This window comes from Oryzias melastigma, linkage group LG19, assembly GCF_002922805.2.
Source record: "Oryzias melastigma strain HK-1 linkage group LG19, ASM292280v2, whole genome shotgun sequence".
NCBI lineage: Eukaryota > Metazoa > Chordata > Actinopteri > Beloniformes > Adrianichthyidae > Oryzias > Oryzias melastigma.
In genome coordinates, this window is record NC_050530.1 from 4733333 (window position 1) to 4747292 (window position 13960).

General features: G+C 40.9%; 1 protein-coding gene and 1 long non-coding RNA gene across 3 annotated transcripts in view; one reads left to right on the plus strand and one right to left on the minus strand.

Annotated features, from left to right (window-relative positions):
- Positions 1-2081: 2081 nt before the first annotated feature.
- On the minus strand, positions 2082-6971 carry LOC112141840. Of its 2 annotated transcripts, none has more exons than XR_002918473.2 (4): positions 6900-6971; positions 3804-3975; positions 3603-3711; positions 2082-3492 (listed from the first exon to the last, which is right to left on the minus strand). It is a non-coding gene; the product is annotated as an uncharacterized LOC112141840 (long non-coding RNA). The 2 variants fall into 2 exon arrangements; XR_002918472.2 differs by having other exon boundaries at positions 3804-4006; positions 6900-6954.
- Positions 6922-13960, plus strand: part of acta2 (actin alpha 2, smooth muscle) — a gene marked incomplete in the record, with an annotated part of 14964 nt that continues 7925 nt past the window's right edge. The window contains 2 exon segments of the mRNA XM_024265005.2: positions 6922-7052; positions 7253-7393.

Consider the following 13960-nt stretch of genomic DNA (forward strand, 5'->3'; position numbering starts at 1 on the left):
TAAGTTGATTTATTCTGGAATAATATTCCTGCCTTTTTATTATTCAGAATTATGTTAAAAAGTTACAGTTTTAAAAATTGTCATTCTGGTAGCTGTTTGGACTATTTTGGTATCTACTAAGATTTTTCAGGATATTTTGGAGTTTAGCTAATATTTCAGCTACATGCTAGCTGTTTGGCTGACCTATGTTTTTTTTTTGTTTTTGTTTATTTAGACTAATTTAGCGCTTAGCTCATATTTTAGTTGGCTATCAGCTTCAGCGTTTTTGACCATCATTTTCAGCATCTTCAGAGTCCAAATTCATCTTCCAGCATTCACACTATCATTATCGCAGGTAATGTTATAAATCTAGTTCATAATTGTGTTAAAAAAATGTACTGTTTTAAAGTTTTAAAAATGTAGTTTTAGAGTGTTTAATAAATGTTTATTCCGTTCGGCCCGCGACCTCAGGTGTGTTTTGGATTTTGGCCCCTGTGAGATTGAGTTGACACTCCTCCCTTAAGGTAACACAGACCCTGTGCTTCACTCTGCACTGAACCCAATTCTCCAGAACTCTGACAGAGACCTGGATCAACACGGATCAAGTTGGGAAAATGAACCCTGGCGGAGAGAACCTTCTGATGATCAGAAGTCACAGCTGATGATGATGAAGCCAAAATGTTTCGAGATCAGACTCACACGTTACTGTTTGAGTTCTCGACGTAAAAGCAGCTGGAAACAACACCTGATTGCTGGGAGTCACATGGGCGGCTGCAGCTTTCAGTTTCTAGATTTTCTCAACTTTTCTCCATAAACAAGAACTTCCTTTGTAAACGAGCTGGTGCTACATCCGCAGGAGGAGACTCTACAGATACTTTAATTATAAAAATACATTTTTCATTCCTGCCGCTTCGATGTTTGATGGTTCAGTGAACATCATCCAGGCAGAAACGGAGCAGAATGAAAGCTTTTAATGAAGCCAGATCCTATCTGAGGAGTTCATGTGTGTCTTCTAGCCAGAAAGTTTTACCCAATGGCTTCTGGGAAACTCTCAGCAGGGCGGCATGGAGTTCAGCCTCAGTTCAGGGAGCAGAATGAATGAACGAACAAATGACTGGTCTTTATTTACATGCACCGCCATCGGGGTACAACCGTGACCTGTATGAGTCAGGGGGACTCGTTTCCCTCCATCTTTATTATGCTCAACAAAACCGCCTGGGAGATGTTTCCTTCCTGTAACCTGCTGAACACCTGAGAGAGGTTGCAGACCCGCCCTCTCTGTCCTTCACAGCCCTCACCCCCCCGACTGCCACCCTGGTCAGAGCAGAATTCATATAAAAAAGCTTTTTTTCCAAATGGCGGCTTTTATGTTAGGTTTATCTCCATAGCAACCATTTTTTTTTTCGGTCACCTGAGGGTGACGAACAGATCTGTGTTGTTTTTAGGAGAATCAGATTAAGTAAGGTTTCGGATTTCCCCGGCAACAGGGCTTTTTCGTTAACCACGGCCACATTCCTGATATGGTCATATCATGCGTCATATCGTTTTGTTCATCTCGAGGCCGACGGTTCAGTTATTATATTATCACAACATACTGGTTAAAAAATGTGTGAGCAACAGGGAAACGGTTCTGTTGTGAACGTTCATAATCTGCAGTTTAAAACCAACAATTCTGCCTCAAGTAGCTTCACATTGATGCTGGAGGAGTTCGGCGGAGACAGATAGAAATCCATCTTAGGAGTTTAAATTTGTTGAAGGCACTAACTGCTTTTTAATATAATTACATTAAAGATGGCGGCTTCTTCCCGAGGTCAAAGGTCAACAAAGCTGGATCTGTAGACTCAATCTGGTGATGAGTGTGGAATTTTGTGAAGATTTTTTCCTATTTTCTTTTGCAAAACTGTAAAAATCACATCATTTCACATTTTTACACAAAATGACCGCCAAGTCCTGTGGCCATCCCATAATAATCTGAAACTTCTTTTGGATATCCCTGTGTTACATTTTTAACTCCCACTTTCATTTCTGATGGTTTCTCCCGCTGTGATGTCATCACTTTTGAAGGGGGAGGGGTTTCTAACTAAGACAAAAATGAGTTTTCATCGAGTTCTCGTGTTCAAACTCTGCTGAGTTCTGAGTAGATGTTGGGCTCAAAATGTTGTTCAAAGTCTCAGAGAGAAAGAAGAATGTTACTGTTGTTCAAAGGGTTTTATTATCACACAGCTGACGAGGTTTAAGACCCGCCCACCCCCACATCACTGCGCATGAGTAGACGTATCTGCACCACCCTGCAGACGCGTCTGCAGAGATGGTAGAATCATTAAACATGTGAGGAATTCTTCCCCCCGGGGGTCTGAAGGAGCTGGTGGGTGGAATCTGCACAAAGATGAACTTCTGCTAAATGTTTGTTGTGCAACGTCTGCATGAAAGTGTCTTCTGTCCACACCCAGTTCCCAGCAGGCCAGCATGTTCTGATGATCATCGTCGTTGTGTAACAAACGTCGTTCTCACATCTTCTCACCGCCGAATCACACATGTGGAATCCAGAAGTTAAGAAAACTTCACCACAAATCTGTTCCAACCTGCTGGAGATCAGAAGGACCGAAGACCAAGCTGTGAAGAAACACAAACAGATCTGATCTGATCTGGACTAATCTGATCTGATCTAGTCCAGTGTGATCTGATCTGATCTGATCTAATCTAATTTGATTTGATTTAGTCCAATCTGATCTGATCTAGACTAATCTGATTTGATGTAGACTAATCTGATCTGATCTACTCTAGATTAATCTGATCCCACCTAATCTAATCTGATCCAGTCAAATCTGATCTGATCTAGATGAACCTGATTTGAATTTTTCTGGTCCAATCTGAACTGATCTAGACTAATCTAATCTGATCTAAAAAGATATATTTTAATTTGATCTAGATTAATCTGATTGTATCTAGTCCAATCAGATCTGATTTAATCTTGATATATCTGATCTGATCTAATCTGATTTGATCTAAACTAATCTAGATTAATCTGATCTCACCTAATCTGATTTGATCTAGAGTAATCTTATCTGTTTTAGACCAATCTGATCTGATCTCACCTGGCCTGATCTGATCTACACTAATATGATCTTATCTAAACTGAACTGATATGATCTAGACTATTATAATCTAGTCCAATCTAATCTGATTTAGAGTAATCTGATCTGATTAAGACCAATCTGATCTGATCTAACTTGATCTGGACCAATCTAATCTGATCTAGACTAATCTGATCTGATTTAGACTAAGATGATCTGATTGAGACCAAACTGATCTGATTTAACCTGATCTGATCTAGATTAAACTGATCTGATCTAAACGTATCTAGTCTAATCAGATCTGGTCCGATCTGCATAATCTTCTGGTTTGTCTTGAAGTCTGATATAAACCGTGGCTGTTTTAAATGTTTGGATGCTGCTGTTGGAACGCCGTCACGCCGGACGGCGCCGATCGGTTCTTCTGAGGTCACGACGTTCCCTTCAACACAAAAACCACGTTACTTTATTTTTGATCCTGTGATGATCACTGGAAACATCCGTCAGAAGAGGATCCACTTCCTTCAGGATGAACCTCAGATTCAAACCTACATGTGTGATTGTTTCCCAGAATCCTCTGCTCCTCATCGAGCGGCTGCATAAGGAACCGTTTAGTGGTTTCCAGCAGAACGCTGTCAGATCTTCTTCCCTTTTGGGTTTCCTTTTTTTAAAAAAAGATTTTGAGCTATAAATATACATTTAATGAGTAAAAATAATTGTTTGTAATATGAAAACGTGTCATTCCTTCATCACCTGCACTCGGATCCTGCAGGACAGAGAGGTGATGCTGACAATGGGTCGACCAGACCTTCAGACGGATCTCCTCTGGTTTTCCAGAGGAGTCAGGATACTTCTGCAGGAGTTTCCAGAGCGGATGCTGGACCATCAGCTGACGGGGAAACTGGCAGGAAGTGGTGAGTCAGTCCTGTTCACAACGTAGGGCCCAATAAGGAGGCCTGCAGCAAAAGTTAGCAAGGAAAGTCCGAGAGTCCGTCACAGGAAGTCAGTCCCCCCACCACCACTGCCTAAACAGAACACATCAGAGTCTGGACCTGGTCCAAGCTGGGCTTCGGTCCAGAACTTCTTAACCTCAGGAATTCCTGAGAAGCTCAGGCTGCATCTGGGAAGTTGAATCATTCGGGCCTTTACTGCCAAGTCGGTGCTGAAGCGTCTCTGAGTGTGAGGAGTTCAACCTGCTGCAGGGATCCACGTTCTCCTGTGTGTGATTACGCCCCCCCCCCCTGGTCACATGGTCACTTGGTCAGGGCCCCCCGACACTCACATGGCATAGCAGATAGAGGGAATCCGCCCATCGGGCAATCCAGCCAGGGCCAGCCGGACCGCCACAGGGGCCCCGAGACCAGAGAACATTGAGGTACAGGAGCATGGAGAGTCCAAGCTCCAGCCCAACCAAGAGGACAGACCCCTGCCATGCCAGGGTGCCCATCACGCAGTCCCACCACCACCTGGGAACCCTGGGCATCCCACAACCCCAGGAACAAAGAAAGGCCCCAAAGGAAGACCCAGTCCACACTCCAGGCAACCACCCACCCCAGGAGGTCCAGCAGAGAGCAAGGCAGGGGCCACCCCCACCCAGGAGAAGGACGACTACGGCCTAAGAGTGTTGTAAACATGGCCCAACCAGACTTACTCACTGTAGGAATTTTGAAGAGGCCCAGTGGACGAGGGCAAGGACCCGAACCTGCACCACAGAGACACGGACACCCCCTGGTTCAGACGTGATGTGATCCCTGGTTCATGGTCTTCCGTGAGAACTCGGGGATCCCTATTCCTGCGTGGAGAGAGGGCCACCCGGCCCCAGTTCCCGAGGACCTGGTTCCCCACACCAGGGATGGGGTAGGGGACAAACTATCAGAGGGTCCCACCTTCTTTGTATAAGGTACGTATCCCACAGGGAGAAACTACGATGAGAGAAACGTGCAACTCTACTGGGATTTGAACCAGAACCTCCTCACTGTGAGGCCGACCACTACACCACCACGCAGCCCCAGAACTGTCTCAGAGTTCTTACTAATGATGCTGAGGACCCAATGTGAATGTTGGAGGGTCTGACAGGGTGGCATGTGGTGTAGTGGTCCGCACTCTCACCCAGTAGGGTCCTGGTTTGAATCCCTGTGAGATTTCTCCAGTTTCCAGGAAGAAGCGAAGACTTCAGATGAAGTGAAAATAAAGCGCCTGAGGCTGATTAAAGGTCAGAGTGGACGTCTGTTTGGCTGCCAGACGGGGTTTGAATACGTCAGGGGGCGGGGTCTCGCTCAGGAACACAGAAACTTCCTGCTTGACTCTCGCCAACATTCAGCAGATCTGGAAGTGGAAAGACTTCTGGGAAAGTCCATAAACCCTCGTTTGTTCCCGTGCTGGCTCAGAGAGACGCCGGACAAAGACGAAGTCTTTCATGAATTGTTCTACTCAACAATTGAGTTCATTTATTAGGAGAAAGTCCATAAAAATCTAATTTTTTATGTTATTTTAATCATATTTACTTCTAGTTATGTATCTCTTCAGAATTCTTTACAAAGAGAATCACTTTATTTGTATTTCTATTTATTTGTATGAAATTTGCTGATAAAAAGGGGATTTTTCTGCAGAACTGCTTTTATTCTGACATGTTGTCTCCGGGTCTGCTGTTTCCTGAGTTTCTCTTTGACGGGTTAAACATTAAACCAGAACAGTGATTGGCTCTGATGGAAGGGAACGCCCACGGATGCAACATCCTAAATTATTTTCATCTGTCTTCACGGAATGACTTCTGGGAAATTCCAGACGATTGTTGTAACAGATGACAGCCACGTGTCGGACAACTCTCACAACTTCAGAATTTATTTAAAGTTTTGTCTCATCTTTGAAGGTCTGTTTAGATTTACTCACATGTTTTATGTTAGTTTACCGAAAAAATGTCCAAAAAGATAAACATGTGTTTTCTATTATTTAATTTCATGTCTTTCTTAGTAATAAAAAAATCAAAGATTTGACATTTTATTATTATTTGAAGCTACAGCTGTTTAAAATTTAGCTTTTCGTGGATATTTTTGGTTTGATTGTGGTTAATAGTTTATGTCATAAAAGGTAAAATATTGTTTTTGATCTTGTAGACGAGGAGTCTCAAACTCAATCACACAGGGGCCAAAATCTAAAACACAACGTGGGCCGAATAGAATAAACATTTATTGAACACTAAAACTACATTTTTAAAACTTTCAAACTGTAACTTTTTAACATAATCATGAATAATAAAAACACAGGAATATTATTACAGAATAAATCAACTTAAACCTAAATAACTTCCAATATTTTACGTTTAAGTTAGAAATGATTTCAAGATAACATCGGGTCATTAATGAGAATAAAATAAAATGATCTGGAGGGCCGGATTCGGCCCCCGGGCCTTGACTTTGACATGTGTTGTGGATGAAAGAAAATGAGCCAAAAAATACAAGAAAACAAAGTTTTTTTTACACAAAATAAAGTTTTGAAGTGCCAAAAAGTGAATGTTTCTTCCCTAAATCCCTTTGTTGTTGTTGTTGACATGAATATCTCTATGGAACCACCTGTGGAGAGATATCTAAGATAATCTTCTAAGATCAACAGGTTCAGGTGTTGCTTCACATCCAGAGTGCTCTCTGCTGCCACAACCCGTTGACTTCCATGTAGTGGTCAGTCTATGTAACAACAAGCAAGTGCTGCTATCTTAGATCTGATGAAAGAAAACTAAAAGTTCTGAACATTTTTGTTCATCTGAGCTCAAGTCGGATCAGGAGTGGGTCACATTACAATATTTTGATAAAGTTCATGGGTCTTTAGTCACAGGTGTGCGTGTTGTCTGGATACCTGCTTTTCCTGAAAAAACGTCTGGAAATCTTATCAGCAGGACTTTTCCGTCACCATAGCAACCAGTGAGATCATCGAGGAACAGGAAAAAAAACGTATTTTACTTCACACGGGTGAAACCAAACAGCAGCTGAAAGCTTTGAATAAACAAATGTATGTTTACGGGTTTAGCACGTGTTTACATCAATGTGATGACGTTTCTCTTTGATGCTGATGTCATTCATACGTGTGTAACTTCATTAAGGAGTTTATGTTTTTAAATGATACGTTTCTCCTGTTTAGTGAGTGTACTTAGTCTGTTACTTTCACGTTTTATGAGGTTTATCACAGTGAATTTCTGCTTTAACTTTCAGAGAATTCAGCAGTTCTGATGTTTCTCCTCATGAACGGACTCAGCAGCTCAGAGGAGTCTGATCCTGCAGGAACGCAGCGCCACCTTCTGGCAGGACTGCACAACAGCAGCTAAGAAAGAGCTAAAAAGATGACTTGTAAGAGTGAGGAAGTCGTGATGGAAGACTTTTACTTTAGTTTCATAATGAAGTGTGAGTTGATCGAGTCACAAGATTGATAGGTTGATTTCCGGTTTATTAAAGTTTTTCAGATCCGGTTTCTGGTTTGATTGAAATGTATCTTTGTTTATGAATGTTTTTTAGTTTAAAATTTTTATTTGACTTCATCAATGTACAGCATGTGTCAAAGTCAAGGCCCGGGGGCCGGATCCGGCCCTCCAGATCATTTTATTGTTATTAATGACCCGATGTTATCTTGTACTTATTTCTAACTTGTATAATTTTGACAAAATATATTTTTATGGAGAAAGTTATTTAAGGTTTAAGTTCATTTATTCTGGAATAGTATTCCTGCCTTTTTATTATTCATAATTATGTTCAAAAGTTACGGTTTTTGGACTATTTTAGCATTTTCTAAGATTTTTTAGGGTATTTTGGAGTTTACCTAATATTTCAGCTACATGCTAGCCGTTTGGGCTAATTTAACCTTTTTTTAGGCTATTTTGGAGCTAGGCTAATATTCACATACTAGCTGTTTTCAGCTAATTTAGTTTTTTAAAACTTTTTAGAATATTTTGAATTATAGCTATTTTTTCAGCTACATGCTAGCTTTTTTGGTTAACATGTGCTTTTTTCTTCTTTTTTTTGTTTTTTATGGCTAATTTAGCTAAAATATTAGCTAGATAATAATCTAGCTAATATTTTAGCTGGCTATCAGCTTCAGCATCTTCAGCAGCCACATTCAGCTCAAGCATACATACTAGCATCATCACAGGTAATGCTATATGTCTAGTTCATAATTATGTTGAAAAGTTACAGTTTTAAAGTTTTAAAAATGTAACTTTAGAGAGTTGAATAAATGTTTATCCTGTTGGGCTCATGGTCTAAGTGTGTTTTGGATTTTGGCCTGATTGAGTTCGATCTCCTGATTTACAGTTTGAGTCACTGAACCTTCAGATGAAAAACAACAGAGCAACTATCAAACACGGGGGCGGTAGTCTCATGGAATGGGTGGACAGTTCTATGTCATGGTTCTTCGAAAAGGGTTAACCTCCAACACAATGGAGTCAATTCAGTCGCCATTTTTTGTAGTACAGACGCCGCCATGTTGTTTCTATGGCAACCAGTCTCATCAATCAGTGAGCTTGTTGGAGGGCGTCACCTGCCATTTGAAACAGGCTTCATAAAATCTATCAAACACTTGAATGTTGGACGTGAAGGGACTATCAGGCTCCGCCTACTTTTACTGAGGCATCTGATTGGTTGGTTTATAACTTGAAAAACTTGAGCTGCTAAAGTTTGCCGTCCATCCGATTTCTCTGAATTATCTGCAAAATAAATGAAACAGTAAATGTTCTATTGTCTCTGTTGGGACTCTTTGAAATCTAAATTTTATTTGAAAAACAAATCGCCTTTTTATAAACTTTTTTTTAACCATGAATGTACATTTTTTTATAACTGTACAGCTTTTTTCTTATACTTTTTCAACTTTATTCTTGCATTATTGTTAATTTTTACTTTTTTATGGTGTCCCCAATACTACAGCGTATAATGAATAATGAAAATAATTAGGGCTGTCAGATTTAGCGCGTTAAAAACGCATTAATCTGACACGTGCTTGACGCCGACAATTTTTTTGACGCATTAATCGCGAATGTTTCTCATACGTGCCTTTCCATACCTAACTCACCGGCTGCTCTCACTAGAACACGGGCAGGTCTCCAACCACCGAGCTGCGAGCTAAATCCGGCCGGCGATAGGACCTGGAGAGCTCCTGCACTCTAACCCGGCTTCGGTTCGCGTCCAGTACCACGTCTGGTGGTACCGGCTCGCGTCCGGCGCCGCGTCCCGAGAGCTGCAGACCCCTGACGTTCCTAACAGCAAGCTCACCGGGGGACGTTTTAAATGTTCTGGAGGTTTCAGCGTGATCCAGCCCCAGCATAGCGGTCTGTCTGCCGGCATATTCATGGCGTGAGCTCCGCTGGACACGTCGCTGCATCGAGCTGCAGCCAGAGAACGCGGCGGCAGTAACAGACTGTCAAACTATCCACAGAGTATCCCGCTTTTCTCAGTCTTTAATGTTTTAAAAAACAAAAGTTAATTGGAAATGATAAATCTCTATTTCATTTATTACTGTAGTTCAGCAGAGGAGGAAAAGATTTGGTCCTGACAAAAAATGAACATGAAAGTGTTATGGAAATGTTATTTTTGATGTTTTTTATTTTATTTTACTGAACGTTGATTGAAGTTTTGAATTTAAAATGCCCTTCACTTGCACTTGGGCTTTTGTTAGGCATTTTATGTTACAGCCTTTTATTGTTAAGAAAGTTTATCTCAATACAATGTTACAAAATAAAGTATTTCTGATTAAAACTATTAATTTTACCATTCTTGTTTTCATAATTAATGTAGAACTGCTAAATTCCACGAAGCACACATTTTTTTCCTAAAAAAAAAGGCCACATATTAATATGCGATTAATCGCGAGTTAACTCAGGACAAAATGCGATTAATCGCGATTAAAAATTTTAATCGCCTGACAGCTCTAAAAATAATACATTAAAATGTTTGACTGACAGGAAACCAAAGTTTCAGCTAAAGTTTCTCCATTTTAGATTCATATAGATGGTTTTCAACATAAAATACAATTCCTTTATACTTTATTATTCAATTTGGTTGCATTGAGAGAAAAGAAAATTCATTTTTTGTTCAACAACTTAGTTATTTTTGGTAAATGTTTTATTCACAAATGTCCATTTTTGATTGAAGCCCAATTTTTTGGCTTTTTTTTTAAATAAAGGAGAGTCACCTTTTGTAAATCTCTTGAAAGAATAAAAACACCACAAAATGTTTAAATTATTTGTCAGTTAAAATGGACTGATGTGATTTTCATCACCCTTTCATTTATGGACACTCTTAATAATTGAGTAATTTAATTTAATTTCGATGTCTGAGTAGATTTGGGAATTTTCCTTGTTTTTTATTTATATACATATATGTTGTTTAATTATTTTTTTAATGTTACTGAATTGTTTTATGTTATAATTGTTCTTTATTCTTGTCTTTTACTAATGCTTAAGTTGAATTAATTTGTCTTCATGTTAAATGTTCAATAATTTAAAAAAAACTTTAAAGTTCCTTCATCCGACAGTTCTTCAAACGTCCAGCAGGGGGAGCCACAGCCCTCAGACAGACATCAGGAGGAGCAGATCTGTTGGTCATATCACAGCAGAACCTCCTGGTTCTCCTTCTGTTTACATAAAAAATCACACACAGACTCACACACAGACTCACACACACACACTCACACACACAGACTCACACACACAAAGTCACATTCCTGAACTTACTGTGTGTTGACGTTAAACAGCCAGTCAGACTTAAAGTCAGGCTTTGTATAGAGTCCAGTGGTTTGCCCATTTTCGGTCATAGTCGAGACAAAGTGTGTGTGTTTGTGTGTGTGACAGAGAAGCAGGTGGGCCGACTCCTCTCTCACTCTCTCACAGCTTGTTGTGCGTCCTTTCCACAGTAACACAACAACACAGAAGGAGCAGCGGGAGGTTCTGGATCAGCAGATCTCTGGACTCCTGCTGCTCCTGGCGCCGGAGCTGCTGCCGGACGTCCTGCAGGCAGCCTCAGTGTGGCGCTACGATTGACCCGACGGATGTGAAAGTCAGGCGTGTCTGCTGTGAGTCCGACGCCGCATCAGCCGAACAGACGAAGCTGGATCAACGACAACAAAGAACCTCAAAGATTTAAATCTTTCTACTGGAGATACAGACCTGATTCTCCAGAGTTTCTAAAGTGGTTCCATTTTACATTCTGGTAGATTAAAGTCTATAATTTAGCATTAGTGTTTGGAGGATAAACATCCCATAATAAAGTATGGATCCCCATTTGGACAAAAACAACTCAATTTTCTCCTGAAACGTCCTCTAATCAGAGTGAAATTCCTGCTAAAGTTCATGTTTCTGCTGCTCTGTTCCATTAAACAAACACGGAGCGTCAGTTCGATCTGAGCTCGTGGTCATCAGCAGGTCGGCTCCTCGCCATTTCCTCATCAAAGACTGGAGGAACCAGAACTTCGTATCCTCAGGGAGAAGAGTGGAATCATGGGAACATGATCGTGGATCATACCTGCAGGAATGACAAACGGAAACCCGTCAGTCAGTCCTGCAGTGTGATTGGCTCTCAGCGGTGACATCACATCTCCAGGTGAGAGGACAGGCAGGTGTGTTTCCTCCATGATGACTGAAAGTGGGCGTGGCGGGTCAGGGCTCAAGCTGCTACAGGTGTGAGAGGGTTGGGTCAGAACCGGGTCAGGTTCTGGTCCAGACTGTCGTGTGCTCAGACGTGTGATGGCAGAAGGGAAGGGCTCGCTCTGTGAGGTTGAACGTGATGAAGGACGATCCAATCGGTGTATAACTAAACAAGGAGAAGCTCTTCAGGCCACGCCCACGAGGAGGAGGAGGAGGAGGAAGATGCCAAGTCTGCCTCAGTTTACCAACCAGCTGCCTTATTAGGAGCCCCAGCTGGAGATCTCACTGCTGTCGTTGTTTTCTATTTATCACCTCAGACTTTCTGTCGTGGCTCCTCTGCAGAGAAACAGCGAAGGGGGCGGAGCCTGCGCGGCAGGAAGTTTGCTTTTGGCTTTAGTGGAGCTTCCTTTAAAGGAGAAGCTCCGACTCTCAGACCCTGCAGGGAGAAATCCATCCACATTCCTGCACCGGGAGTCCTACAGAACTTCCCAGAATCCTCAGCCCAGGAGAGGAAGCAGGTGATCCCTGAATCTGGTTTGGCCTCTTTGCTCGTGTTCAGACCTGCTTTACTGCCTGGGACTCACAGCCGTTAGTTGTCAGAGACAGGTCGCATGACCCCTGCAGGTCGCATGACCCCTGCAGGTCGCATGACCCCAGCAGGTCGCATGACCCCTGCAGGTCGCATGACCCCTGCAGGTCACATGACCCAGAGGTCGTTAGACTGCCACCCAGAGCTGACATTAAAACTTCTGATGTTCCTCGACTGCAGCCTGAAGCGATGAACAGCTGTCTCTGCACTTCTGATTCTTTCAGTTCACTACATTACCCAGAATTCTTGTTGACTTTAAATAAGATGTTCTAAGCCACGTGTGTCAAAGCCGGGGGCCGGATCCGGCCCTCCAGGAATTCTATTTTATTGTTATTAATGACCCGATGTTATCTTGTTCTCATTTCTAACTCGTATAATTTTGACCAAATATATTTTCATGGAGAGTAAAACATTGAAAGTTATTTAAGGTTTAAAGTCCCCCGACAACAATTTTTTAAAATTTTCTTTAAACGTTCCCAGTGAGGTTTTAATCAGGACTGTGACGTTTTTAACAAAAATTCCACATCCTAAATGTCTTAAAAAGTCATTTTTCCTGTTAATCTGAAGCCTTCTTTTCCCATAAATTCCTCTGTGTGGGCGTGGCTTATGGTGCTGAGCTGTGTAACTCCGCCCCTTATCCTCTCAGACATGCTAGTCTTCTCCAGCCTCTACGGCTACATCCGGGTTAGCTAGCTACTGTGACAGATGAAAGTTTCAAGAATTCAAAGAGTTTTTCTCGGGGACTTTGAGTGACAGCGACTTAAAAGGAGAAATACTCAGAAATACAAACATAAAAGGATTTCTTATTATATTTATTCTCTTTCACAGGAAAAATGCAAAACATTCATGTTAAAAACTCAAAAACAGGACTTTCATTGGAGGGAGACTTGAAGTTGATTTATCCTGGAATAATATTCCTGTCTTTTTATTATTCATAATTATGTTAAAAAGTTACAGTTATAAAGTTTTAAAAATTAGCATTCTGCAGCTTTTTGGAGTATTTTTGATTTACTAAGATTTTTTAGGCTTTTTGGAGTTTAGCTAATATTTCAGCTCCATGCTAGAAGTTTTGGCTAATTTAGGCTTTTTTTCAGTTTTTTAAGATATTCTGAAATGTATCTATTTTCTTTAGCTAAATCCTAAGTTGTTCTTTTTAGGTTTTTGGGCTAATTTGGCATTTCAGTTTGTCATATTTTAGCTGGCTAACATCGTCACAGTTTTCACAAATTAACTTCAGCGTTTTCAGCTATCAGCATCTTGAACATTCATCTTCCAGCATTCACACTAACATTATCACAGGTAATGTTATATATCATAATTATGATAAAAAGTTGCAGTTTTAAAGATGTCGTTTTAGAGTGTTCAGTAGATGTTTCTCCTGTTCAGGACGTGACCTCAGGTGTGTTTTGGATTTTGGCCTCTCGTGAGATTCAGTTTGACTCTCCTGTTATAAGACATTCAGCTTCAATCTTTTTTTCTTCCATTTCCTCTTTGTGTTTTTTAGGAAGTTAGGGGGAAATACTCCGAGGATAATAAACTTCTCAAACAGACTTAACAATGAATGAAAACAGTTTGTGAGCTCTTTAAATAAGTGGGCGGAGTCAACTTTGACTGTAGTAAAAATGGATTTCTCATAAATATATTTTAAAATCTCATTTTAGGTTTCTGATCATTTTTTTTGTTTCTGTGAGAACTGAGAAGTTA